The sequence below is a fragment of the Balaenoptera ricei genome, chromosome 1 (assembly GCF_028023285.1).
Source record: "Balaenoptera ricei isolate mBalRic1 chromosome 1, mBalRic1.hap2, whole genome shotgun sequence".
NCBI lineage: Eukaryota > Metazoa > Chordata > Mammalia > Artiodactyla > Balaenopteridae > Balaenoptera > Balaenoptera ricei.
In genome coordinates, this window is record NC_082639.1 from 111757593 (window position 1) to 111779612 (window position 22020).

Below are 22020 nucleotides of genomic sequence, written 5' to 3' on the forward strand. Positions count from 1 at the left end.
TTTTATTGGGGTATAGTTGTTTTACAATGTTGTATTCATTTCTACCGTACAGCAAAGTGAAGTAGAATTGTTGTAACCCTTTTATATAACCCAATAATTTTTTTGTAATGTGAATGATTTCACCCTTTAATTTATCTGTGTGCAATGAAGATAGTCAAGCATTAATATGAATTATTACATTTAATAATATAAAAAGCTAATCCATGTGGGGAATGCTACAGCTCTAGAGAAAGTTTGGGATTTGTTGTTGCTGTTGATTTGCTATACTGACCTCACCTGTGTTGATGGCCCAGGCCTTCCATGAGTGACAACCTGCACTTCTATTGGACACTCTTAGCAGCTACCATTATTGTTATAATGTCACAGACCACTTTCGGTCTCCTCTTTCTTCTCTCTTACACCTTCTTCCTGCCCTATGGTTCTTATGAGGTATTGAAAGATTGGGAAGATCAAGAAGGATTTCAGGGCTCTGGCTGCCTCCGATGGGTAGAGAGAAAGATAGGATTGCAAACACACGCATAAAGTAAAGTAAACCCTGCAAGAGACTCGTCTGTTGATGATAACCCTGTGTAACCAGGAACTTCCCTCCTTGCCGATGTGGTGGGGGGGGGGGGGGGGGGGATCCCCTACCCTTTCTAAGCACCACCATTCTTCTAGGTATCCAGGCCCCCACCATCCATGTGGGTCATTGGAGGGTGAGATGGGAGGTTCAGCCAAAGTCTCCAGGCCCAGGGTCACCTTCCTGCTGACCCAGGAGGTGCTGGCCCTGATCAGCTCCAAGAGGCACCATCTCAGGGCCAGAGCTTGTTCTGTAAGTTCAGTGATCTCTCTCTGCTCCTCCACCCCACTTCGTCATTGCCCTGGCTCCTTGGGGGGGAGCGGGGAAGGGGTCTTAGGGAAGGATTACATACACATCCAAATCTTTATTATCTTGCAACTCTCCCCCAGCTTTTTAAAATGCAAGCACCAAAAATGTGACGCCTATGTTTTGTCAGGTTCTGCGCTAACCACATCCTTAAAGCCACAGTGACTCTGGTCCAGCAGCCTAAGTAGTGGGAGGGCTCAGGGGTATCACTCAGTGAAGCCAGAGGAGGGAAGAACACAAAGGGCCCCCAACCCCATCTCTGAGCCCTTGCAGAGCAGACCCTTGAGGACAGTGGTTCTCAAAGTGCAGTCCACGGAAGAGCAGCACCAGCAGCACTTGGGAACTTGCTAGAAATGCAAATTCTCAGCCCCAGCCGACCTGCTGTGTTAGAAACTCAGAAGGTCCTGCGATCTGTGTATTAACAAGCACCTCGGGTGACTCTGATGCATGCTGGAGTTTGGGAACCATGGCTCAGATACCAAATGTCTTCCCACGTTTTCACAGGCGGAAGAAACTCTCCCGAGAGAAGACAGAAGAGAGAGTGCTGCCAGATTTTCTCAGTCCTCGTACTTCCATGGATTTGGTGTCTGTGGGGCTGGCTAATGTAGAGATTTTTGTCTCTCTCGCGACCTTCGTGAATCATTCCATGAGAACATGGCGGTGTCAGGGACTGCAGCCTAGACCCCTTTTCAACCGGAAGCTCTCTTTGCAATCTCATGGCAGCTTTGTGGGATGGGTCATGTTATCCCCACTTTCCAGCTGAAGAAACTAAGTTTCAAAGAAGTTAGCTGCCTTTTTCTAAGTCTGAGCTCAACGCCCTCCCTTCTGCAATGCCGTCCGGCACCAGAATACCTGAGTGTGTGTCTCAGCCCTGCCACCAGCCCTGAGCCACGGGCACAGAACTTCACTTGTCTGAGCCTCGGTCTCCTCACCTATAAGGTAGGGGTACACCTGACCTGCCCGGCCCACCTGCCTCACAGAGTCATTTAGAGAGCCAGGTGGGAGAAGAGGACATCAATACAGTTGTAATCTCTTAATTATCCCCCGTTGTATGTGTATGTGGGGGAGGGGAGGCGGGCAAAGGACAATGTCCCAAGGAGTGTGCGGGGAGGGTAGAGGAGTCACCAAGGATGTAAGCTGCTGTGACAGAGTGTGAATGCGGGGGCTCCTGAAGGAACATCTTAGGCAGGCCTCTTTTGGCTGAAAAGAACAAAACTAAAAGTAGCATCAGGAAAAAAGAAAAAATCACATCACTGGAGAACACGGGTAAATGGCAAGACTCAAATGATATCACCTGGTTTCTAGATGGATGGATCCACTGATGCCCTGTCTCTCTCTTAAGAGATCGCGTTCTCCCCTGCCTTAGGGGGCCTTCATCCATGAGGAGACAGACAGCTCCCGGCTTTCATCATCCACATATGGCAATCACAAGGCAAAGGGAGCTTTCTTCCTCTAGCATCCTTCCCCCAGGAAAGGACCCCGATTGGCCCAGTTTAGGTCACACGACCACCCCTTCAACAATCCCTGTGGCCAGACTGACATCATCCACAAGAGCTGGATTTGAGGCTTGGAGAAAAGAGCGTTCTGACACTTCATTTATGTAGTTTGTGTTTATTGCCAAAGACCCAGGAAATTCCATCCCACAGGACATTCCACAGGATGTCAGGCTGCAAGGTGTTCTCTGAACAGTTTTCTAATTCCCCCTCATGCTCTCAAACTTGTCATACTGAAACTCCAGCCTGACATGGTTTCAAAACTGGCCTTCAGGAAACCACAGCACCTAGATCCAACCTCCAGCCTCCAGGCACAATTTCTTCTTGGCTACGAGCCCCATCTTGCTGTATCGCCCATGTATGCAGAGCCACATTGCAGCCAGGTCGGGATGGCTGGTTGACCACCATCCACCAGGTGCCTCCGCTCTTCCAGGTCCCGGAGGGACTGAGCACAGCAGGCTGGCCAGGACCCACAACGTCAGCGGACGGGGCTGTGAGACCAGCCTGCCTGCAGCCACACGCCCACACTGGGACACGCAGGAGTAAGGCGGTGTAATTGGGAACACCACCAGAATGAAATGAAAGTGAGGAAGGAAAGTTCCTCAAAAGGGGAAGAGATAGTGGTCAGACCTGTGTGCATGAAAACGAAAGCAGCAAGGACACCAAAGGCTGACTGGCCTCCACGGGCCTTCGCAGGGCATCTGACCTTACTGAGCCCTTTCTCACCAGTCATCTGGTCCAGTTTGACTCGCCAGCTCTGTGCAGCTGGTTTCCTTCACTGGCTCCATGAAGAAGAGTTTCCATTTCCAAGACCAGGGAGGAGAGGCTGTGGAATTTTTTGCCAGAGAACTGGGAGAACTTATGAGTCAGCTGTCCGGGCCAAGGCCCAGGTCCTGGGGCAGGTCAGCCAGGGAGGAGGGGCTGACCCTGCAGAGAGGAGCAGGGAGGGGAGAACCTGGACTGGAGCTCAGAGGGCACAGGACCCTCTCTCCTGCCCACCAGGGCTACTCTCCAGGGACCAGGCTCAGGACTGAGCTGGTCCTCCCCGCAGAGCGAGCGAGAAGGCTGACAGGGCAGGTTGCCAGCAACTCAGCTGTGGGGCTGGGGGACGGCAGGGGACGGGGGTGGGGGGTGCCTGGGGAGGGGGATCGTCTCTGGCTTTCTCCTCCAACAGCTGCCCAACCCAGGAGTCAGAAACTGGCTTCCACTCTGCACTGAATTCCTCACTCCCTGTCTCCCACCTCCCTCCCATTCTCCTCCTGCTGCTTCCAGCCAAGCCTGAGGTCAGACCCTACCCCACCCTGCTGGTACAGCTGCCCCTTGTCTCTGAGGAACGATAACCCCCAAAGCGATATTACTACCAGAGTGAAGGCTCTCCTGCAGCCAAACGCGAGTCTACATCATCTCATTCATCCTAACCCTGTATATGGTGGATTCTATAATGATCCCTATTTTAGGGACGAGCCAATTGTGGAGAGAATACGTAGCTTTCCCAACAACACACAACCAAGAAATGAGAGAGCCAGCGTTCAAGTCCAAGTCTGTTCTGGGGATCCCGAGCTGGGCCCCCCTGGCTGCTCTCCTACCGCTTCATGTCTTACCCAGCAAGCCTCCTGGCCACCCTTTATTCACCCCACAAACCCTGGAGTCGGTGTTGCTAAGAGAGCTCCCTAAAATGGAGCCGGGAGGCCATTGAGGAAGTGAGACATATTCGTGTCTCAGCCCACATAGAAGCTGACCTTTTGACCACTCACTGTCTTCACAAAGACATCTAGAACATCTGCCCAATGTTCCAGAACCTCAAGATACTTATCAGACCCTTACCCTAAAATAACTCATGCCAGCCTATCCCTTAATGACAAATATTTCCTTCCTTGTGTCAGAGGACAGCCTTGTGGCTTTCGTCCTTGTGAGCCCCTGACCGTCTCTTCCTCAGAACACTGTTTCTGGTTGACCTAAATCTGTGTCTCCCAAACTGCAATTCTTAAGAGCCCAAATAATGTTCTTTGTTCTTTCAGGCCTTGATACTGATTGTCGTCTGACAGCCCCAACGTAACAGGATGTTCAAAAAAGAATGTTTTCAACTGAATCCTTTTTTACTGTGGCCCCAATGCTGAGGACAAAGGGTTAAGTTTCTACGCATTCTAAAGAGAGGCTGTTGACCAGCTATGGAGGACTTTCTAGGAAGGAGGTGAAGCAGAAACACAATGTCTTTACCTATCCCTCCCCTCAGGGGAAGGAGAGGCCAGGGTTGGTCAGAGGCAGGAGGGAAGCAGGGTGTTGGCGGGGCTGCTATCGGTTCCCCACCACATCCCCCAAAGAGGTAGAGAGCAAGGCGCTTCCCCTTCACCTTAACCCGAGTGAGAACCACTCAGGGCATGGGCCATGTCCTGTGGACACTTAAACTCTCAAGGGAAGAGGCTGGCTGCCCCAAAGCAGGTGTGAAAAGACGCCTGTGAAGGGGTGAGGTTACCCTTCCCCCAATGGCGGGGCAATTGGCAGGGTCCTGTGGCTAGACGTGGACCCCACCAAAGGGGGCCGGCCTCCAGGACAGAGGGACCCCAGTGGAGAGTCTGCGTGGAGACTTCTGCTGGGAGTCAGGGCAGAGTGGAGGTGGGATGATGTAGAGGATCAGCTGAAGGGGGGCGCTCTGACGAACCCACAAAATTACCCCCCCCCGAGAGAGTCAACATTTGAACCCCCGCCTGTGAGGACTCCAAGACCAGATGATGACCCTATGTCTCTCCTGTCTCTGCCCCTGAGAAGGGCCAGGGGAGACATGGTGAGCAGGGAAGGAGGGTGAAAGGGCCGGTGGGACCAGTAAAGAGGCAGCCCCCACTTCCAGGCCCCCAAGGGGCAGGCCGGGCACTTTCACTGGGATAAGAGACTTCAGACTGAACTTTTCATTTCCTGGAAATCAAGAGCTGAGTGACTAGAAAGGCTGTAGCACCTGCAAGATTTCATCCAAGGATAGAGAAGAGTAATGGTAGAAAGCAGGTCTATTGGAGAGCATTTGGGGAGAATAGAGATCTGTTTCCGTCTGCACTTCACTGAGTGCAGTGCATTCTCTAAGCTGGTTGTGTTTCGTAAAGCACCTGCTCTATGCCCCGCAAGGTGCTGGGAATGAGAGACACAGCAATGAACACATCCAGGGTTCCTCGTGCCCTGCCGGAGTTCACGTGAGAGTGGAATTCTGGGTCTGTGTCCACCCACAGCTGTGTCTCCCCACCACCCCCTGTTTTGCAGAGAGACTTACTCTCGGGTTTAAGTTCAAAGGATTCATCAGCAAAATAACCACTCTACACTTAATTAAGTAAGAGATAAGAAAGTTTATTAGGTTAATTATAAATTGTAGCACAAAGATAAGCAAAATGGTAAGAAATAAATGTATATACAATCACCAAATTGGGGAAACAGCTACATCCAGATTCGAGCAGCGCTGGGAAGTCCCTGGAACAGCAATCTGGAGTCCCAGTTGGAAGTAGTAAGTTACAGCATACGGACAAGCAACACAGCAAGAAATAAATGTACATACATCACCAAATTGGGGAAGCACCTACATCCAGATCCAAGCAGCGCTGGCAAGTCCCTGAATCAGCAGTCTGGAGTCCCAGTTGGAAGGTCCCAAGCGGTGTGTCCACCCCACAGGTGAGACTTCAGAGTACTGCTCAAAGGAGTCCTGCTTTTAACACCAAGCCGCACGCTGATAATCACCAGCTTACGCGCAAATATGCAGCTCTGGCTATTATCAGAAATGCTTTGCTCTCTAGTTGTATGTCTCCGAATGTTCGCTGATCCTGGGAAGCGGCCAGATTCCCAAGGCCCAGGAAACTTCGTGACTTACTCCCTTCCTTATCTGTTGGTTCTCAGGCTTGCTAGCACCGTTTCTACTGACCTACACATAGTCCAGCAGTTTAGCACCTTCAGGGTCTTTGTTTGATCAAAGGTCTATTATTGCCTCTGAAGCCTGAACAAGACTACTAACTTCCCCAACACCCCCGAGTAGCAGGACTGAGCCCTTGCTGTATTCCTGAGCAGGTGACTCACGGATACCTTCTGCTTGGCATGTACAGACTCGGGACCCACACGTTGGGCTTGATCTCAAATAATCAATTCATCCCTCCCCCTGCCTCAGAGCTGAACTTGTCCTCCAGCTCCAGGATTTGTGTGGATCCTAGTCCTACATAAAAATTCTTCTGCAGGTCCCCACCCCTAGCCCTTTATCCCACAACCTTCCACAGTGTGGAAGTGTGTTCATCCATTCAACAAAGATTTATGGGACACCTATTATGTGGCAGGCCCTGTGCTAAATAAAGATGAGGGGACTTCCCTGGTGGCGCAGTGGTGAATCTGCCTGCCAATGAAGAGGACATGGGTTCGAGCCCTGGTCTGGGAAGATCCCACATGCCGCAGAGCAACTAACCCGGGAGCCACAACTACTGAGCCCGCGAGCCACAACTACTGAGCCCGCATACCACAACTACTGAAGCCTGCATGTCTAGAGCCCATGCTCCACAACAAGAGAAGCCACCACAATGAGAAGCCCACGCACAACAATGAAGAGTAGCCTCTGCTCACCACAACTAGAGAGAGCCCGTGCGCAGCAATGAAGACCCAATGCAGCCAAAAATAAATAAGTAAATAAATAAACAAATTTTTAAAAATAAAAAATAAAATAAAGATGAGGATGACACGGTCCCTCACTCTGAGTAGCCCCCAGTGTGAGTATCAGGAGAGGGGATAGAAGGAAGGAGAAGCAGAGAGGGACAGGCTTGTAAACAGATGTTCATATCAATACTACTATGTAATAGAGGGGTGTAGGGGCTTCTGTGGGAGATAACAGTAGGCACCTGAGATATCACAAAGGAGGTGACATTTGAACCTCGAGTGGGTTTCCCAGGAGACAGAAGAAATAGCATGAACAAATCATAGAATGGACGTGGCAAGATCAGACCAAGGCAAGTGTCCAGCATGTGTGCAGTGCTCCTTTCTACCAGCAGAGGGTGTCCTTACAAGGGCACCAATCCCATCCTGAGGGCTCAGCTCCCATGACTTCATCCAAACCCAGTTATTACCCAAAGGTCCCAACCTCCAAATATCAATACCATCACATTGGGGACTAACATATGAATTTGGGGGAAACAAACCTTCAGTCCATAGCAGAGGTCAATATAGGATTTTAAGCTACTGAACCAGCTTTATTGGCCAGAAAGACAAATTTGACAGCAATGTGGAAGACAAACTGGGTCTAACTCAATTTTTCCTTGCATGTGGGGCTGCGCATTAGCAGGGCTGTGTGACTCAAACCTAAAGAGGAGCAGAAGGGTCTGGCTTCTGGTCCAAACATCTGGCCATCAGATTTTCCCAGGCAATCCCTTGGCAAAATCTCACCAGCCCAGGCTCTCAGGCATCTCTCCTAGGCAGGACCACACTGAGTGGGAACTGAATGGTCAGCAGGGGGCACCAAAGGACTGGTGATTGGACAGTCACACGGCTGGTCGGAGCCTTCCTGCCACGTGGTGAAAAGGGAAGCCTTCCAGGTTCCAGACCCTGGCACAGCCTGATCCCCTGGGCTCCATCATTCCCAGCCTCCTCCTCCCCTCACCCCCCGCCCCCCCGTCCATACTCTGACCTCAAATAGGAAGTCAGAAAAGGAAGGAGGTGGATTTTTTCCCCCAAATTCAGGGCAAACACACACACATACTTTTTTTTAAGGCTCTTCCCAGTTTCTTAGAGAAGTTTTTACTCACCAAACTCAGCAATTTCCTGATCAAGTTTTGGATCATACTTTTGTGTATTCCTAAACTAACACCGTGGCTCTGAGCTATGAACAAGGATGCTTCTCAGAACATAAAATCACAAGCCAGAGCTGGGCGAGAGCCCCAGAACTGATTCTGATTTGGTAATAATTCCGCACTCTGGAGAGTAACTCACAAGCTAAAAACTGTATTTAGTAATATATTTACCACAGGTGATCTGCAGCTGGGAAGAGGAAAGGACACCCAGAAACCATCTAAATGTCCAAAATTAAGGGACATTACCAAATGCTGAACATCAGCAGGAAGGAATAGTGTGTCATCATTAAAATGGAAATTATACACTTGTAGGAAAATTCGGTACGAAAGTAGAAATGGGGACTTCCCCAGTGGTCAGTGGCTAAGACTCCGCGCTCCCAATGCAGGGGGCCTGGGTTCAATCCTGGTCAGGGAACTAGATCCCACATCCCACATCCCACATCCCACATCCCGCATGCTGTAACTAAGACCCAGAGCAGCTGAAATAAATAAATAAAATTTTTTTTAAGAAAAGAAAGTAGAAATGCTTGTCTCTTTTTTTTGCGGGGGAAGGGGGATGCATTAAAAAGAGTTTTGACTCATTCCTGGAGGCAAACCTAGTCCTCCTTCCCCCTGAGAGAGTGAGGGCAGGCAGAGGAGCTTCCTGCTAGGTTGGGAATTTGATTGCTTGCTCACTTGTTTTAAAGAATAAGTGATTACAATGCCTGTTTTCTATATTTCCGTATTCTAGTATATTGTGCAATTTTTAGGTACCAAAATATTAGCATTTTTGTCCATATAGCAACATTAATTCAGTATTTTTAAAAACCTGAAAACTTAACCATTTATGTATTGAGATGTACCTAAGAATTTGAGATGTACATAATGTAACCTATAGGTTACATTAAAATTTCAAATCAAACAAATGTTATCGCTATTAGAAAGCATTCTTCTATACCTCCATAATCTGCAAAAGGTGACAGAAGATGGCAATCAACAAAGTAAAAAATAATTCTTATTATCCCTGAGCAAAGGAGGTTGGACGTTTCAGTACTGAAATTGATACCAATTCCTCTGCGTCGTCATCCCTGTTCATAAACGAAGTAATTAAGGAAGGCAAAGCAAATTGAACATACGTTCTTTAAAATAGAAACTGGCTTACAATGAACAACAAAGACCGCAGGCCCTGAAAAATATTCAAAAGCATCTCAAAGTTACTAAACAAGAAATGAGTTTGTTAGAAGATGGAAGCAGCTGCCCCTCACCCCTATCAATCTAGATGAAGATGACAGTGCTTTCAATAACTGGCAAACTGTCCACAAAATTACATTCACAGCTCAAGGACGGCACCACTGATGATGATTGCTTTTTAAAATTGTGCTATTTTTTAACTGAAGTATAATTGGCTTATTATATTAGTTTCAGGTGTACAACATAGTGACTCAATTTTTCTATACATTACAAAATGACCACCACAACTAGTCTAATTACCATCCGTCACCATACAAAGTTATTACAATATTATTGACTATATTCCCTATGCTGTACGTTACATCCCCATGACATTTATTTTATAACTGGAAGTTTGTGCCTCTTAATCTCCCTCACCTATTTCATTCATTCTCCCCCCATCTCCCTCCCCTAGCAATCACTAGTTTATTCTGTCAGAGAGGAAGAAATTTTCCTCTGCCCTTCTAGGTTCTTCTGGCTGATCTAAGAAATTAAACTGACATGAGACAGATTAACAGGAAAAAATCAAACAAAAGGTTAATAACATATATACATAGGAGAAACCCAAGAAAACTGAGGAACTCACCAAAATAGGTGAATCTTGCACCTTTAAATACCATCTTCAGCTAAAGACAAAAGAGGAATTGGGGGTAGTGATTTGGGACTTCAGGGAGGAGGAAGGCATTTCACAAGGAGATGGAAAAGCAGATGTTTGGTAAACAAATGTTTGCTGGGCCTTGCAGACAAAGCGACAGAGTAGACTCTGATATCCAGGCCCAGTGGAGCTTCCCCCACCACACCTAGCCCATATTCTTTGCACAAATCTCTGGTGATAGCTCTATTCTAGATTCTTTAGGCAGCTAAGGAGGAGGTAAAAAGAAAGACTTCCTGAGTCTTCTGTTTCTTAAAAATGATCATCCTAATCTAATCCTCATGCCAAAGAGATACTTTTTAGGGGGCAAATCTTGCTCCCCTCCAGTCCCACCTTTGACTCTCTTTTAAGAAGTTTCATAGACCAGAAGTTGAGTTGATCAGTGCCTTATATCTCATTGAACCGGTCTCTTAGTGCTGACAGTAGGTCAGTTCAGTTACTCATTTCAGGAGGCGGTAATGCAGGTTGGCTTTCAAGGTTAGGGCTTTAGAGTCCAAGCAATCAGGTATTTAATAAGAGGCATTTCTATGGAGAAAAAGAAAAACAAAGGTTAATGATTGGAGCAAATTTTCTGAGTCCTGAGAGTTGCCAGTCGAAGATTCCTAGATGTCAGGGCTGAAGCATCTTTTGCAGTTTAAAACGTCTCTGGTGATGTCATCAGGTATTCAGGTAAACTTTCTGAGTGGCTTACACAGCAGCAGGCACAAAGATTGTCTAAACATGGGCTATTGCGGGGGTCTCCCTTAAGTTTATATCAAGTTCTTCAGTTTCCATTTGCAGGACTTCAGGAAAAGGGCCACTTTAGTTCTCAATGATTCCAAGTCAAAGTGGGAGAAAAAGGGGAAACATTAGTTTGGAGAGCTGGAGCCAAATATTTGAGGAAGCTAGAAGAATTCAGAATCCAGTCTAGTTTACAGAAAAATAAAACCTCAAAGACGATTAACAGAACTAGAATCTAAAATCCACGGACTTCCCCAGTGGTCCAGTGGTTAGGATGTGGCGCTTTCACTGTAGAGGGGAACTAAGATCCTGCGAACCCCGTGGCGTGGCCAAAAAAATTAATTAATTAAATAAAATAAAATCCACAATTGTGTACTATAGTTTCTACTGAAACACTTTTTTTTTCTAAAATTACCTTCATTTCTAACCAAGATAGCCAAATTAAGACTAATGTATTTGCAAAATAAGTTTAGTTTCATTAAACTTGGTCTGATTAGGGACTTCCTTGGTGGTCCAGGGGTTAAGACTCTGTGCTTCCAATGCATAAGGCACAGGTTCAATCCCTGGTCAGCAAACTAAGATCCCACAGGCCAAGCAACGCAACCAAAAAATTTTTAATTTTTAAATTTAAAAATTTTTTTTAATTTTAAAAAAACAACTTGGTCTGATTATTTATATAAACCCAGCAAGAATAGCAATTGACCATATAGGCTCTTTTAAGTCAGCTTTTTGGGAACTTTTCATAAGGAATCTCCAGATTGAACTTTAAAATGCCTCCGAGGCCAGGAAACCATGCCAATAACTTGCCATCACACTTACCTGTAATGCCTATAGATTTGGGGTAATTCCTCTCTTCCTGAGGTCCCCAAAATATCCTGAGGTTCTTGTAACCTTCCTTACTCACCTGGTAAGGCTACTGGGAACCCTGTAAGCAAGGTACTAGACTATTTTTCCAAGGAGCTTTTTTTTTTAAAAATATTTATTTATTTATTTTATTTATTTTGGCTGCACTGGGTCTTAGTTGCAGCACGTGGGATCTTTAGTTGCGGCATGCAGACTTCTTAGTTGCTGCATGCGGGCTTCTTAATTGCGGCATGCGTGCAGGATCTAGTTCCCTGATCAGGGATCGAACCTGGGTCCCCTGGATTGGGAGCGCAGAGCCTTACCCACTGGACCACCAGGGAAGTCCCTCCAAGGGGCTTTAAGTCTCCGTAAAGTCAATCTTAATTCCTTAAAGCTGTCTGGTCACATCTGATTCTATGCATGTCTCTCTCAAACATGACATTTCAGTCAAAGCTTTCATAATATAACCAATGTTTCCAATTGTGAATGTTACAAGGAGAAGAGATTCTCAGTGAATATATGTAAATAACTATATTGCCATGAAAATAAGAACATTCACTAAGAGTTTCCAACTTCTGGAGGGACCAGGTAGGGAGAAAAAGATAAATGTCTCAATTCTGCTTACAAAGGTATGATTTACCAAATTGATGTAAGTCATAATTAGAGGAAAGGTTTCCTTATATCTGGAAAACAAAGATTAAAAAGTCAGTAATATTCCAGACAAAAAGTTAGGAAAACTATAATCTTACTCATCAGTTCATTTAGGCCCATGTAATTAGTTCTTGTTGATCTTGATCTTTTGTTAGTATTTTTATGAAGCCATCAGCTTCTTCATTAGAGTTCTGTAATTTCTTACCCAGTTCAGTGGTATTATCTAAAAGTTATCAGAAGGACTTCTCTGGTGGCACAGTGGTTAAGAATCTGCCTGCAAATGCAGGGGACTTTATTACCCACTTTGTTGGGGTTTTATCATAAATAGATGTTGAATTCTGTCAAAAGCTTTTTCTACATCTATTAAGATGATCATATAATTTTTATTCTTCCATTTATTAATATGGTGAATCATGTTGATTGATTTGTGGATATTGAACCACCCTTGCATCCCTGGGATAAATCTCACTTGATCATGGTGTATGATCTTTTAACATATTGTTGAATTCAGTTTGCTAATATTTTGTTGAGGATTTTTGCACCTATGTTGTTCATCAGTGATATTGGCCTATAATTTTCTTTTTCTTATGGTGCCTTTATCTGGTTTTTGTATCAGCAATGCTGGCCTTATAGAATGAGTTCAGAAGTGTTCCATATTCTTCAATTTTTTTGGAATAGCTTGAGAAGAATAAGTGTTGATTCTTCTTTAAATGTTTGGTAGAATTCACCTGTGAAGCCATCCAGTCCTACACTTTTGCTTGTTGGGAGTTTTTAAATTACTGATTGAATTTAATTACTGGAAATAAGTCTGTTCACATTTTCTATTTCTTCCTGATTCAGTCTTGGGAAATTGTACATTTCAAGAAATTTATCCACTTTTTCTCAGTTGTCCATTTTATTCACATATAATTGTTCATAGTAATAAGATTGTGTTTTTTTAAAGATATCATTTCATCTTCCTTTTTTCAAAGTTAAGTTTTCTTTATATTTATATAGCGTTTGGTTTACTTTTTGAATAATATTTTATTAATTTTACCTACTAATTTAGATTAGAAGAATAATGCATCTTTATGTTTATGTTTATATTTGAAGTTTTTGCTTTTATTTGACACTTTGTCATGTGTTTCTAATTTTTTGAAATATTTTAATACATAATTCCAGTGTTTTTAATGTTATAAATTCTGAAAACTTTTACATAGAATACAAGTATTCAACTCCATATTTTGTTTGTTTGTTTGTTTTTGGCTGCGTTGGGTTTTTCGTTGCTGCACGCGGGCTTTCTCTAGTTGCGGTGAGCAGGGGCTACTCTTCGTTGCGGTGCGCGGGCTCCTCATTGCGGTGGCTTCTCTTGTTGTGGAGCACGGGCTCTAGGCACGCGAGCATCAGTAGTTGCGGCATGCGGGCTCAGTAGTTGTGGCTCGCGGGCTCTAGAGAGCAGGCTCAGTAGTTGTGGCGCACGGGCTTAGTTGCTCCGTGGCATGTGGGATCTTCCCGGACCAGGGCTCGAACCCGTGTCCCCTGCATTGGCAGGCAGATTCTTAACCACTGAGCGACCAGGGAAGCCCTCAACTCCATATTTTAATAATGTGCACAATAAAAACCAAAATACAGGTATTGATATTTTGCTCTCATATAACAATCACTAAGAATGAGCTTTCCTGGCTCAACTGGTTTTTCTGTTGCTATGAATTTAAGGTACAGTTAGAACAGAGTTTCTGGTGTAAAGGAATGAAAATGGTGGGAGGGAGCTTGGCGGAGCCAGGAAAAAATGAGAGAAGGAAAGTGGAGTCTGCAGTGTGGGTACCTGGGGAGAGCAGAACTGAAAGAATTGTCAGGGAGTCAGCCATTCATTGTCCAGGGGGTGCTGGGTAACAGGGCTGAGGGAAGGAACCATGCAAAGGGCCTTCCATGAGATGGGGTGGAACCTAGCCCCTGCTGGCTAACCCTTCAGTATTCACACCATCAGCACCCAAGGTTCAAGTCTTCCTGTGAGTGAAAACTTCCTTCTCTGCACCAAGCACCCTACCAGCTGACCACCCAGTGAGGAATGCCTGGCCAGTGGCAGTCATCACTCTGCCACAGCTGTACACACACACACACACACACACTCAAACACACCCACACACTCAAACACACTCACACACTAGGAGAACAGATTTCCACAGCACCTCTAGGACAACTGTACAACCAAAGAGCACCCCAGGACACCTAGTGGGGTGGTGGAGAGGAGCTCCCTCTGCTGCACCTGGAAGAATAAAGAATTGAAAGCAGAGTCCCAAAGGGATATATGTACACCCATGTTCATAGCAGCATTATTCACAATTGCTAAAATGTAGTAGCAACCCAAGTGTCCAGCAACAAAGGAATAGATAAGCAAAATGTGGTATATTCAAATAATGGAATATTACTCAGCCTTAAAAAGGAAGGAAATTCTGACAAATGCTACCGCATGGATGAAATCTGAGGACATTATGCTAAGTGAAATAAAGCCAGTCCTAAAAATACAAATACTGCATGATTCCACTTGTACAAAACACTTAGTCAAATTCATAGAGACAGAAAGCAGAGCTGGGGAAAGAGGGGGGGATAGAGAATTACTCTTTAATAGATACAGAGTTTCGATTTTACAAGATGAAGAGAACTATGGAGACGGATGGTAGAGATGGCTGTGCAACAATGTGAATGTATTTAATACCACAGAATGTACACTTTTTAAAGGTTCATTTTATGTTCATTTTATGTTATGTGTACAGCATACCTCATTTTATTGGGCTTCACTTTATTGCACTTCACAGATATTGTGGTTATTACAAACTGAAGACTTGTGGCCACGCTGTGTCAAGCAAGTCTATAGGCCCAATTTTTCCAAGAGCATTTGCTCACATCATGTCTCTGTGTCACATTTTGGTATTTCTCACAATATTTCAAACTTTTTCATTATTATTATATTTGTTACGGTGGTCTGTGGTCAGTGATCTTTGATGTTAAGCTTGCAAAAAGATTATGACTCGCCAAAGACTCAGATGATGGTTAGCATTTTTTAGCAATAAAGTATTTTTAAATTAAGGTATGTACATTTTTTAGGCATAATACTATACTAATAGACTAATAGTGCAAATGTAACTTTTACATGCACTGGAAAACCAAAAAATTTGTGTGACTCACTTTATTGTGATATTCGCTTTTTTGCGATGGTCTGGAACCAAACCTGCCTTATCTCCAAGGTATGCCCGTATTTTGCTAAACTTTTTTTCAACTGGGAAAAAAAAGTGAGGTCAGGAGAGATTTGACACAGAGGAGGCAGTGTGACCACAGAGGCAAAGACTGCAGTGGTGCAGACACAAGTCAAGCAACGCCAGCAGCCACCAGATGCCCAAAGGGACAATGAACCAATTTTCCCCCAGAGCCTTTGGAGGGAGTGTGGCCCTACCGACAACCCCTTGATTTCAGACGTCTGGCCTACAGGACTGTGAAAGAATAAATTTCTGTCATTTTAACCCCCCTCCAAATCCCCACTGGATTGTACACTTTAAGAGTGTCAATTTGGGCTTCCCTGGTGGCGCAGTGGTTGAGAATCTGCCTGCCAATGCAGGGGACACGGGTTCGAGCCCTGGTCTGGGAAGATCCCACGTGCCGCGGAGCAACTAGGCCCGTGAGCCACAGCTACTGAGCCTGCACATCTGGAGCCTGTGCTCCGCAACAAGAGAGGCCTGCACACCACGATGAAGAGTGGCCCCCGCTTGCCACAACTAGAGAAAGCCCTCGCACAAAAACGAAGACCCAACACAGCCAAAATTAAATTAATTAATTAAAAATAAATAAATAAATAAAAGGGTCAATTTTATGGTACATGAATTATATCTCAATAAAGCTTTTGTCTGTGTGTGTGTTTTGGCTTTGCTTTGTTTGGTTTGGTTTTTTCCCCAGCTTTATAAGACATAATTGACTCATAACATTGTGTAAGTTCAAGGTGTACAAAGTGTTGATTTGATAAATGTATATATGGCAAAATGATGACCACCATAGCACAGCTACCACCTGCATGCCATCACATAGTCACCCTTTCTTTTTTGTGGTGAGAGCATTTAAGATCTACTTTCTTAGAACATTCAAGTACTTAATAATACAGTATTGTTAGCTATAATCATCATGCTAGACATTAGATCCCCAGAACTTAAGCTTACAACTCTAAGTTTAGACCCTTTTGACCCTTTGCCTAACATCTCCCCATTTCCCCCAACCCCCAACCCCTGGTAACCACCACTCTATTCTCTGTTTCTCTGAATTCGACTTTGCTAGATTCTACATATGAGTAAGAACATACTGGGTTTGTCTTTCTGTCTGACATCTCACTTAACATAATGCCCTCAAGGTCCATCCACGTTGTCACAAATGGCAGGGTTTCCTTTTCTCTCATGAAGGAATAATACTCCATTGAGCATATATCCATTGAACGTCCCTTAGATTGTTTCCAGATCTTGGCTATTGTGCGTAATGATGCAATGAACATGGGAGGCCAGATGTCTCTGTGAGATCCCAATTTCTCACAGGGAAACACCTCAATAAAGCTATTTAAGAGAGAGAGAGAGAGAGAGGAGAGAGAGAGAGACAAGTCTATTTTTTCTTGGGCTTTTTGTTTTTCTGGTTTTTTACCCATGTCTTTCGTCATGCGGGGATCTTAGTTCCCCAATCAGGGATTGAATCAGTGCCCCCTGCATTGGGAGAGCAGAGTTTTAACCACTGGACCACCAGGGAAGTCCCTAGGCTATTTTTTTCTTGTAATGAAAATACTCTCTGGGTGAGATGCTGGCTTCTGGGTGCGGGGCACCCATTATACACAGAAGGCACTGTGCCCAGGGCACCGAAAACATTTTCATTTTCATTTTGTTTAAAAGTACAAGAAACCTGGATATACTAATAATGAATATATAATAATGAATCCATCTTGGTTCACATTTATCTTTATACCAACACAGTCATAAAATACAGTTTTTAATATTTTCCTATGGAGGAAAAATTCCACAGAGGCAAAAGTACCTAGAGCCCATGGAAGTCAAAAGCAGCCTTGCTCCTAGGTAATTTGTGAGGAAATCGGTCACAGCTGTCACACGCTGCAGAGAAAGAACCGGAATTGGGACACCGATCAGCGTCCCCACTCCTAGGTCTAGAACTGCCCCCCCAACCCAGACCCCCCCAGAGCAGGCAGAGCCTGGCATAGGAAAGCTCCATTAGCTTCCAATGCGCCAAGGGCCTAAACGCTGGGACATCCTTATATAAGAAGAGCAGTGGGGTGTCCTGAGGGATGGGTGTGGCAACTTAGCGTTTGGAGGCTTGAAAAACTGTGGGTGGGGGAGACCTCTGCGGAGGGAGCACCCTGCAGGTCTCCCCACCTGAAAGCCCTACGCTGACCTGGAAGCAGGAGAACCTTCTGATGCTATGAGTGTAGCCTTCTTGAAGAGAGGTGTAAGGGGGTGCCTCAGGACCCTCCCCACCTTTCCCCTTCCCTCTGGACAGAGGGCTGGGTTGCTCTCCCCTAGATTCTGGGAGGACACAGGCAGGGCACTCAGAGGACAGGGAAAAGGGTCTGCTTGGGCATCCCACTGAGCAATGGCCAGTGGCTGACCCTACACACACCCCACTTCCCTTTACCCGTCTCCCTTTTCAGGCTTCTCTGGGTCTGTCCCTGCTCACCACCTGGACTAGGTCTGCAGGTTAAGTCCCAAAGTGCCAGGAAGACTGGGGTGCTCGCTCCAGGAGTGCCATCACAGGCCTCCTGGCCACCCACCCAGGTGCCAACCTGGGGCCTCCTAGCCTCTCTACCACTCCACCCCCGCCACACATCCAGCAGACGCTATGTGTTCATCTTTGGGCACCTGCCTGCCCTCTTCCTGCCACCCCACTGCACTCCAGGTCAGATCCTCGTTGTCCCACCTGCAGTGGCCACCAGCTTCCTGGCCTCTTCCCCAGGGTCCAGATCTCTTTGAAGTCCAGGCCTTTAACAAATCACCACTCTATTCAAAACCTTCAATACCCACCGCACACCCATAGCTTACAGGCAGGGCTTTTAAACATTCCCTGGAACCCTTTCTTAAAAGAAAACATAATGGAGGAGGCTGGTCTATGAAAAATACAGAGCTCTGGCTAAAATAGGGTAAGTGGCCAGAAGCTGCCCTATCTGAGCCATCACCCCACCATGGGCAACCCCTAAGCTACCTCTGAGAACCCACTAGAGCTCTTGTAGTTCAAAATCCACTAGATCCTATCAGACTGGCTAAAACGTTTTAAAATGATACTGCCTAAGGCTGTCCAGGATGCTGGATCATTTACCACTAATGGGAAGTGTGAATTGTTGCTGCTGTTTTGGAAAGTAATATAGCAATTGCTATTTAAATTAAGTATGTATATGCCCTTCAAGCCAGCAGTTTCACTCCTGGGATTCTGTACTAAATGAATAAAACCATCAGTCCTTAAGAATGTGTATACAGAGATGTTTATTCAGCAATATTATTATTGCTTGTAGTGAAAAAATTGGGGGTAGGAGATGCCCACCACTAGGGAAATAGGAAATGATCAGATAAATTATGGTGCTTCTGTACTGTGGAATAACCTACAGCCATTAAAAAGAAGGATTTAGACCTCTACCAGTTGACTTGAAGGGATTTTCGTGATATATTGTTAAATGGAGAAAACATAAAATGAGAGAAATATATATATATATATAATGATTCCATTTTTATAACACAATTACATCATACAAAACATGTCTTATATGTGGAACTATATTTATACAGTTTTTTAGAAAGCTATGGAATAAGGCATCCTAGTTTATTAACACTGGTTATTTGAGTGCAAGAAAATAAAACTTGTCAGTGAATTTCTCAGTGCCCCAGTACAAACCCTAGCCTCCTGGGACTCTTCACATACCATGAGGATTAGACTCATAGCCATTTGTGTCATTAATTGCTTGATCCAAAAGGATAATAAAACTTCTCTTGTTGCCCAAAGAGAGAGAGTCAAATGCTTACCACCTGCAGTAGGTCCCAAGGTTAAGCCCCAAGGAGCTCAGGAGACCGGAAAGCTCCTCTCTAGGTATTTATACTTCAAAAGAGATGAAGACTCAGAATTTAGAGATCCCTAGGACCTAAAAACTGGAGGCTCCTGGAGCTATCTGGTTCCTAGAGAAATTTTCTTTACATTCCAGAGAGTGGTGTTAGGATTTAGGCCCGCAACATTCCCAAGGAGACCCTTTCAGAAGGAGAGGAGAACCGGTTCCCTTTCCCTCTTTATAAGTAGTGAAAAACCATCTTTCCTTGTCACTTGCCTTTGAATGTCTGGTCCTTGAATGGGACCTAGCCCAAGATAGGACCCAGGCCAAGGCAGCCCTGACTCACTGATTATTTCTATAAGTCATTTTGTACACTCTCAATATGTGATTAAAACATTTAAGAGAAAAACATGAAGAAGAAATGGCCAAAATACGTCAGGATGTGATAAGCCCTAATGAACTGGCAAAGGGAATGGAGAGGGCCCAGTTCTGAATTTACAGTTTGCCCTGGGTGGAAGCACTTAGTCCTCTATTGGTCTTTTCACTTGTTCAACAGGGTTAATAATACGTACTACACATAACTCTTCTGAGCATCACAAAAGAATGGATATGAAAGTGCCTTGTAAAAATAAAAGTGCTATACAAACGTACAGTGGCTTTATTCCCGACAGTATCAGATATGCTTGGCAGAGAACAAAGAGCTACATACTGTGACTCAGTCCAAAACCCCTCCCACTGGGGCCCGCCCCAGCTTACAGACATGGGCTGCGGTGCTGCTGTTTCAGCTTCCTGGGTGTCAGGCTGACTACGATGTAGGATTAATGCCCATTTATGCACAGCGAGGGAAAAGGAGCCTCAGCGAGGGGCATGGGGGCACGCAGAGCCACTTCCACCAGTGGCCTGGATCAGCCTCAGCAAAGGGACAGGGTGTGAAGCCCCCAGCTCACATCTGAACGTCTCCCTCTGCCCTAAGCCCAGGCCCCTGTTCCACAGAGTGAACTAAAGGCTTCATTTCCATTACATCCGTTGGAGGCAAATGCAATAAAAAGTGACCAGTCTGTGCCCCCTCCACACACAGTCCCACCCTTTGAGTACCCACCAGGTTCCATTGTAAATGCTGCTTCCTCCCACCATCCCTCAAAAAAGCCTTAAAGACCACACCCTCAAAGCAAACAAAAGATTTGCTATATGTGTGGGGTTTTATTTTTTAAATCCTGTTCCTGTTCCCCTCCACTACTATGGAAAGGCAGCCGCTAAAGGACACGCCTGTTTATTTAGCAGGTGAACTGTGCATGTTCACCGAGTCTCCTAAACCTCTCGGCCTGCCCACCCACCAGAGCTCCCTGCAGATGCATGACCGAAGGCCTTGTCTGAGCAGCCCCTCCCTGGGCAGGGCAGTAGGTCTTCACCCACTGAAATGACCCCTCCTCCCTCTTTGTACGAAGGTCTTCTCGGCCCTGAAAGCGGGAGGGGCGGGGGACAGGTTTCAGATTCTGTTTGTCCTTGCAAACCGCCTTCCTTTCATGGACTTGCTCGTGGTACATGTGTCTTAGGTAAAGCCTGAGTTGCGAGTTGCTTTATTGGGGGGTTAATTGCTGGGAGCCAAAAGAGCCAAAAGTGGTGTTTCCCTCTTCACTGGAAGGGCTCCACCGTCGTTGTTCCCTCCGCCACTGGCTCCTCCCCAGGGCTTCGAGAAAACCAACCACAACGGCCCCGCGGCGTCCTGCTCTCTGCCCACACGAGGGCGCTCGCTCCACGCCCCACTATGCTGGCCGCCGCGGCGCCGGGCCGGGAATGTATCTTTGCGGGGCGGAGGGTCGGATAGAGCCATGGTTTGGACGCGGCTGTGCAGACCGGGAGCTCAACCTGGGTCCCTTCCTGGTTCCCAACTGTGCCAGTCCCTACTCCCTGCGGGGAAAGAGAGGCCACTAGAGAAGGAGGGACGCCAAGAGGTGAGGCTTCCAGCCCTCTTGGGACTGTTGGCTCATCCCCACCCCCTGGAGGAAGAAGACTCAATTCCGCAGAGTTGGGCCCCCCGGGAAGTGGGGAGGTGAGTAAGAGGGGAAGGAGGATATGTTCTCCCTCTGGGGTCCCCAGAGCCTATAGAGGAACTTGCCTGGCATACGCTAGGCCTGGAGGGGACAGAACTGCCCCATGGCCCTGAAACACAATTTACCCCCTTCCCCTACCCCACTGCCTGAAAACGCTAATGCAGTGAACTCAGAAAATAATTCAGACAATTAGTCATCTTTCCTGATGGGGGCTGAGAGCCAGGCTTGGCTCCGGTGGAATAACTGGGGTGATTCATTCTGCTGAGACTGTAGGGATGGGCTGGCTCAATATTGACAGAAAGGCTTGAAGGCACAGTTGCCCAGCCCCGGAGACCCCCCACTCCACCCCGAGGACCCTCAGCCCACCCCCCCACCCCACCCCTTTCATGAACACCCCTTGATTCATGTATTCGCACAGCTGCCAGCTTCTCAGACCACCACCCCTGGCACAAAGGACCCTGTCCCTGAATGCAGGGACAGACTCCTAAAGCGTGCCTCCCACCATTGACCAACCAGGGCATAGACAGCAGAATCGAACTCAACCATACAGCGTCTGTCCGCAATGGTCTCCGACAGAATAGCAGAACACTCCCTGGCCAGGCTTTGGGCATGCCAGATATGCCTTCTCTGCCCCCATTTCACTGTGGTGAGAAAGTGGACCGGCCCCGCCCCAAGGCCCTTCTGGCCCCTCCCCTC

The 22020-nt window shown here is 46.2% G+C and overlaps 1 protein-coding gene across 1 annotated transcript in view; it reads right to left on the reverse strand.

Annotated features, from left to right (window-relative positions):
* S100A8 (S100 calcium binding protein A8) overlaps window positions 1–22020 on the reverse strand; it is a 148151-nt gene that overhangs the window by 71017 nt on the left and 55114 nt on the right. The gene's annotated exons all lie outside the window — the stretch shown is intronic.